The sequence below is a fragment of the Arachis ipaensis genome, chromosome B9 (assembly GCF_059453495.1).
Source record: "Arachis ipaensis isolate K30076 ecotype BB chromosome B9, ASM5945349v1, whole genome shotgun sequence".
NCBI lineage: Eukaryota > Viridiplantae > Streptophyta > Magnoliopsida > Fabales > Fabaceae > Arachis > Arachis ipaensis.
Window position 1 is genome coordinate 49,681,903 of NC_142444.1, and position 6,997 is coordinate 49,688,899.

The following is a 6,997-nucleotide window of genomic DNA, read 5'->3' on the forward strand; positions in this document are numbered from 1 at the left end:
TAGAATTGCAAGTTTCATGGACTTCCATTGGAAGATCCTCATCAGTTCTTAGATGAGTTCTTGCAAATCTGTGACACTGTCAAGACCAATGGGGTTAACCCTGAAGTCTACAGACTTATGCTCTTTCCTTTTGCTGTAAGAGACAGAGCTAGAACATGGTTGGATTCACAACCTAAGGAAAGCCTGAACTCTTGGGAAAAGCTAGTCAATGCCTTCCTGGCAAAGTTCTTTCCACCTTAAAAATTGAGCAAGCTTAGAGTGGAAGTCCAAACCTTCAGACAGAAGGAAGGTGAATCCCTCTATGAAGCTTGGGAAAGATACAAGCAATTGATCAGAAGATGTCCTTCTGACATGCTTTTTGAATGGAGCATCATAGGAATTTCCTATGATGATCTGTCTGAACTATCCAAGATGTCATTGGATAGCTCTGCTAGATGATCTCTTTATTTGAAGAAGACGCCTGCAGAAGCTCAAGAACTCATTGAAATGGTTGCAAATAACTAATTCATGTACACTTCTGAAACGAACCCTGTGAATAATGGGATGGCTCAGAAGAAAGGAGTTCTTGAGATTGATACTCTGAATGCCATATTGGCTCAAAATAAAATATTGACCCAACAAGTCAATATGATTTCTCAGAGTCTGTCTGGAATGCAAGCAGCAACAGGCAGTACTAAGGAAGCTTCCTCTGAAGAAGAAGCTTATGATCCTGAGAACCCAGCAATGGAAGAGGTGAATTACATGGGAGAACCCTATGGAAACACCTATAATCCTTCATGGAGAAATCATCCAAATCTCTCATGGAAGGATCAACAGAGACCTCAACAAGGTTTCAACAACAATAATGGTGGAAGAAATAGGTTTAGCAATAGCAAGCCTTTTCCATCATCTTCACAGCAACAGACAGAGAATTCTAAGCAAAGCCACTCTGACTTAGCAACCATTGTCTCTGATCTAATTAAAACCACTCAAAGTTTCATGACTGAAACAAGGTCCTTCATTAGAAATTTGGAGGCACAAGTGGGTCAGCTGAGTAAGAAAATTACTGAACTCCCTCCTAGTACTCTCCCAAGTAATACAGAAGAGAATCCAAAGAGAGAGTGCAAGGCCATAAACACGTCTCACATGGCCGAACCTGGAGAGGAGGAAAAGGCAGTAATCTCCACTGAGGAAGACCTCAATGGACGTCCACTGACCTCCAAGGAGTTCCCTAATGAAGAACCATGGGAATCTGAGGCTCATACTGAGACCATAGAGATTTAATTAAATTTAGTTTTACCATTCATGAGCTCTGATGAGTATTCTTCCTCTGAAGAGGATGAAGATGTCACTGAAGAGCAAGTTGCTAAGTACCTTAGAGCAATCATGAAGCTAAATACCAAGTTGTTTGGTAATGAGACTTGGGAGGATGAACCTCCATTGCTCATCAAAGAACTAGATGACTTGACTAGGCAGAGATTACCTCAAAAGAGACAAGACCCTGAAAAGTTCTCAATCCCTTGTACCATAGGCACCATGACCTTTGAGAAGGCTCTGTGTGACCTAGGGTCAAGCATAAACCTTATGCCTCTCTCTGTAATGGAGAAGCTAGGGATCATTAAGGTACAAGCTGTAAAAATCTCACTAGAGATGGCAGACAATTCAAAGAAACAGGCTTATGAACTTGTAGAGGATGTCTTGGTAAAGTTTGAAGACCATTACATCCCTGCTGATTTCATAATCCTAGAAACTGGGAAGTGTATGGATGAATCCATCATCCTTGGCAGACCCTTCCTAGCCACAGCAAAGGCTGTGATTGATGTTGACAAAGGAGAATTGATCATTCAAGTGAATGAAGACTCCCTTGTGTTTAAAGCTCAAGGATATCCCTCTGTAACCATGGAGAGGAAGCATGAAGAGCTTCTCTCAATACAGAGTCAAATAGAGCTCCCACAGTCAAACTCTAAGTTTGGTGTTGGGAGGCCAAAACCAAACTCTAAGTTTGGTTTTGAACCCCCACATTAAAACTCTAAGTTTGGTGTTGGGAGGTTCCAACATTGCTCTGAACATCTGTGAGGCTCCATGAGAGCCCACTGTCAAGCTATTGACATTAAAGAAGCGCTTATTGGGAGGCAACCCAATCTTTAATTATCTATGTTAAATTTCTATTTTCTTTTGTTATTTTATGTTTTCTATAGGTTGATGATCATGTGAAGTCACAAAAACAATTGAAAAATTAAAAACAGAAGGAAAAATAGAATGAAAAATAGAACACCCTGGAGGAGAAATTTACTGGCGTTTAAACGCCAGTAAGGGTAGCAGAATGGGCGTTAAACGCCCAGTCTGGCACCATTCTGGGCGTTTAACGCCAGAAATGGGCACCAAAGTGGCGTTTAACGCCAGGAATGGGAAAGAAGCTAGCGTTAAATGTCAGAAATGGGCAGCAGCCTGGCGTTTAACGCTAGGATTGGCAGCAATGGGCGTTTTGCACGCCACATGGTGTAGGGATGAGAAATCCTTGACACCTCAGGATCTATGGACCCCACAGGATCCCTACCTACCCCACCTTTCTCTCTCTTCTTCACCCATTCACCAATCACCTCAATACCTCTTCCCTAAAACCCCTCACCTATCAAATCCCACCATTCTCTTCACCACTCACATCCATCCTTCATAAAACCCCACCTACCTCACCATTCAAATTCAAACCACTTTCCCACCCAAACCCACCCATAATGGCCAAACCATACCCCCCTCTCCATCTCCTCTATTTCTTCTTCTTCTACTCTCTTCTTTCTTCTTTTGCTCGAGGACGAGCAACCTTCTAAGTTTGGTGTGGTAAAAGCTAAAGCTTTTTTTGTTTTTCCATAACCATTAATGGCACCAAAGGCCGGAGAAACCTCTAGAAAGAGGAAAGGTGATAAACCCATATTTCATGAGTTCTTTTGTGCTTAATTAGAGTGATTTATTCACCTCTTCACCTACTTATTCACATTAATTGCATAGTTTTACTTTCCCTTCCTTATTATGTCATATAATGAAAAACATGTTTTCTAAGCTTTAAAAATTAATTATTTTAATTACCTTTATTTCCATTCGATGCCGTGATTAGTGTGTTGAGTAGTTTCAGATTTTCTAAAGGCAGAATGACTTAAAGGATGAAAAAGGAAACATACTAGAATGGAAGGAAGAAGCAAAACGGAGCTTTAAGGAAACTGGTATCCACGCGATCGCATGGATGACGCGATCGCGTGCCAAGCACAAATCAGCAGCGACGCGGCCGCATGACTGACGTGACCGCGCGCCTTAAGCAGAATACATATGATGCGGTCGCATGACTGACGCGACCGCGTGGCAAGGAAAAGCTCCAAATGACGCGACCGCGTGACCCACGCGGACGCGTGACAGAGGCCACGCACCAGAAATTACAGAATACGCGCCCAGCAAATTCTGAAGCCCTCTTTGGCCCAGATCCAAGTACAGACAGTATAGACCAGAGGTTATAAAGTGTGGAAATACTTCCATTCAAAGAGAGCTCGCATATTTTTACCTTTCAATGATCTAGATTTAGTTGAGAGGGAGATCTTCTCTCTCTCTCTTTTAGGATTTAGGATTTCTTCTTGTTTTAAGAGTAACTCCGGATCCAGGTTTAATGTTCTTTTAGTTTTACTTTTATTTATTTATTCCAACATTTGAATTGATTATTATAATTTATGAATTATTCCATGTTACAGATTTCTAATTGAATTAATGATAATTTGAGGTATTTTCAGTTTATGATTGTTCTCTTTGATTTAAGTTGCCATTACTTCCCATCTAAGGACACTTTTATTATTTCAGCAATTTACTTTTTCCCCTTTTTGGTTTTGGTTAAGAATTCAGTAACTCAACAGTTATTAAACTTAACATAATTGATAATCGTTATCTTGCTAATTGAGTTGAACTTAAATAATCCCAACCTTTTCTTAGGAAATAATTAGGATCCAAAGGTCAATTTAATTAGTCCCTTGACTTTCCTTTGCTCTGGTAAAGGTTGACCAAGTGGAATTAAGATACAACTTTCATTATTGTTGAGAAGGATAACTAAGTTGGACTTCTAATTTCCCTTATCTTACCAAAAGTTGTTTTACAGTTATTATTTATTTTTACTTGCCATTTGATTCACTCGTCATTTAAAATACTTGCTTCTCACCTTCTAAACCCCGATCACAACCTTTATAACCAATAGTAAGAACACACCTTCTCGCAGTTCCTTGAGAAGACGACCCGAGGTTTAAATACTCGGTTATCAATTTTAAAAGGGGTTTGTTACTTGTGACAACCAACACGTTTGTACGAAGGGATTTTTGTCAGTTTAGAGACTATATCTACAACGCGACTATTTTTATGACATTCTTTACTGGCAAAAATCTCGACGTCAAAAATGGCGCCGTTGCCGGGGAACTGCTAACGTGTGCCTTATTATTGGTTATTGTAAATATTTTTTCTTTTGCTTGTTTATTTATTGTTGTTTTTTCTTTTTCTCTTTATTTGCTACTATGAACTCTCACCCCTCTCGCTTTGAGTTTGGTTCTAATATTGTTGAAGGAAATAGAAGTTATAGCAGGAATGTGCATCAAGGTCAGACCAATCAAGGATGGATGGGGCCAAGAGGATCTAATCAACCCTTTAGGCAGCAACACCCTCCGAGATATCCTGGACAAAGACCATTCTACCGTGCATACCCAGCTGTAAGACATGGTGGACAACCTTGTAACTACCAACAAGCCCCATCCCATGCATATGAACCATCCTTTCAATATAACCTCGAACCACCACACTCACAAGCTTCTCTTCACCATTCGCCATCATATGATCCTTCCTTACCCCAATACCAATCCAATCATTCCCAATCATCACCACTTTCCTTTGTATCATGTCCAAGTCTAGCAAACCGTGAAGCAAAGGATCGCCTAAAAGAAATAGTAACTAAATTTCAAACAACCATTCAACAACTGGAGCAAGCACTAATTCAATGGGCCACTAGGCGCTTAAATATACAAGGATCAACCACAGCCCTATGTGGACAGCCCAATGAAGAGCGTAGCATGAAAGAAATACTAGAGACTCCAGTGGACAAGACAGAGAATGAATTCGTACTAGAACAAGTGGAAGAAGCTGTCATTGTTCAAGAAGAAGAGTTGGTTGAAGATCTAGGCGATGTTGAAGTTCCTTGGGAATCCAGAATCGAGGAAAACTCCGTCCGAGATGCCACAGTTGATGCTAAGGAGGATACCGTACAATCTACAAGATAAGTCGTTTACGAAGAATCAGACGGAATAATCCAAGAAGTAAATTTCCTTGATGATGATAGTCACAAGTCTAGTTCTCCTAGTGATGAACTTGCGTCTGCAAGTGAATTCTTTGAGATCGAAGAATCTTCCCCAAGTGAATATGAAGATGATGCGGAGGTAGATTTCTCTCAACCTCCAATCTATGACTCGAGTGATGAGGAAGACATAGAAGACTTTGACCAGAATACAGATACAATTGAAGATCTTTGCAAGGAAGTGGAAGAATTCACAGAAGAGCACAAGGACACGGAACTCGCAGAACCACCAAAAACACCTATCCCAAGGCCATTACCACCCAATACAAGCTTCAAGTGGGTACAATCCTTAACTTATAATTTTACTTATTCACTTGAATATGGTTTGCTTGAAACAGATGGCCAGCTTAGAGCTCTCTGCGGCTTTAAGAGTAAGAGGGAAATGGCTCGTATTCAGAGCTGGTGCACCAGGTTCAATAAGGTTCCACGCTTCACCTCGAAGTACACGGATTGGTATCGTGCTCAATTGCATGGATCACGGAGAACGTTTGGTCGCCACGGTGAGATTCTACTCTTTAACCCGCCCGAATGGAAACTTACAAATCAAAACAGAGGCGGATCTAAAAACACAGCTTGGGATCATGGATTATGTTCTGACATTCGTCATCCCGGGAGGCTGGATATCTGTTCAGAGCTGCGCAGAAGCTTTACATGCCTAGTTTGGGACCCCGAAGGCTATTGGCATTCCAAGCATTGGTGGAGATTTTTGGACGAATTAAAACACAAGCCACCATAACAGGATACTTTTCCAATGTCCAACTTAAGGACTTTAACTAAAAGTGCTAGGTGGGAGACAATCCACCATGGTATGGTTGCTTCTTTTTCAACTTATTTCTTGTTAATTGCTTTCATTTTTCCTTTTTATTTATTAAACCTGGAATCATGCATAAGCATTCATGATAGACATTGCATTCTGCATTTTTCATGCATATATATATAAAAAAAAAAGGTTGCACGACGCGACCGCGTGCCCCATGCGATCGCGTCATATCGCAAAAAACACCAACCATGCGACCGCGTGACCCACGCGGCCGCGTGATATATATATCGGCGTAAGGATCCAACGAACAGAAAGTTGGGCTGGAATCGTGCGGCCCTTGTGCGTTTCGCACAAATTGGCCCACGCGATCGCATGCCCCATGCGATCGCGTCACTTACCCAATACCAATCCCACGCGACCGCGTGAGCGACGCTATCGCGTCGCATGGATTGCACATCGCCCCAAAAGGAGACAGAGAGTTGCGCTGAAACGGCGCTGGAGTCGTGCGTTTAGCACGACTTCCAGCGACGCGATCGCGCGACCCATGCGATCGCGTCACCCTTCTTTCCCCCCTCTCATGCGATCGCGCACCCCACGCAATCGCGTCACTCCCATTCTCGTCCCAACCACGCGACCGCGTGTCCCACGCGGCCGCGTGGATTCGAAAATATAACCCCCCCAGCTCGCAAACCCTATCAGTCGCGCAGCCCTCACCCCCAACCCTCTTCCCCTTCTCTGCCTCCTCTCCCTCCAACCACCACCCACCACCTTCCAGCCGCCACCGCACCATCACCCAGACGCCGCCGCCGACCCGCCACCGCCGCCGTACCACCCCCTCCCCTTCTCTCTCCTTCCTTTTTCCTCTCTTCTCCCCTTTCCACCGCTGCTCG

General features: G+C 42.7%; 1 non-coding gene across 1 annotated transcript; it reads right to left on the reverse strand.

Moving 5' to 3' along the window:
* Positions 1 to 249: 249 nt before the first annotated feature.
* LOC148544602 (small nucleolar RNA R71) lies at positions 250 to 357 on the reverse strand. Its single transcript, XR_015900577.1, has one exon. It is a non-coding gene; the product is annotated as a small nucleolar RNA R71 (small nucleolar RNA).
* Positions 358 to 6,997: the final 6,640 nt, after the last annotated feature.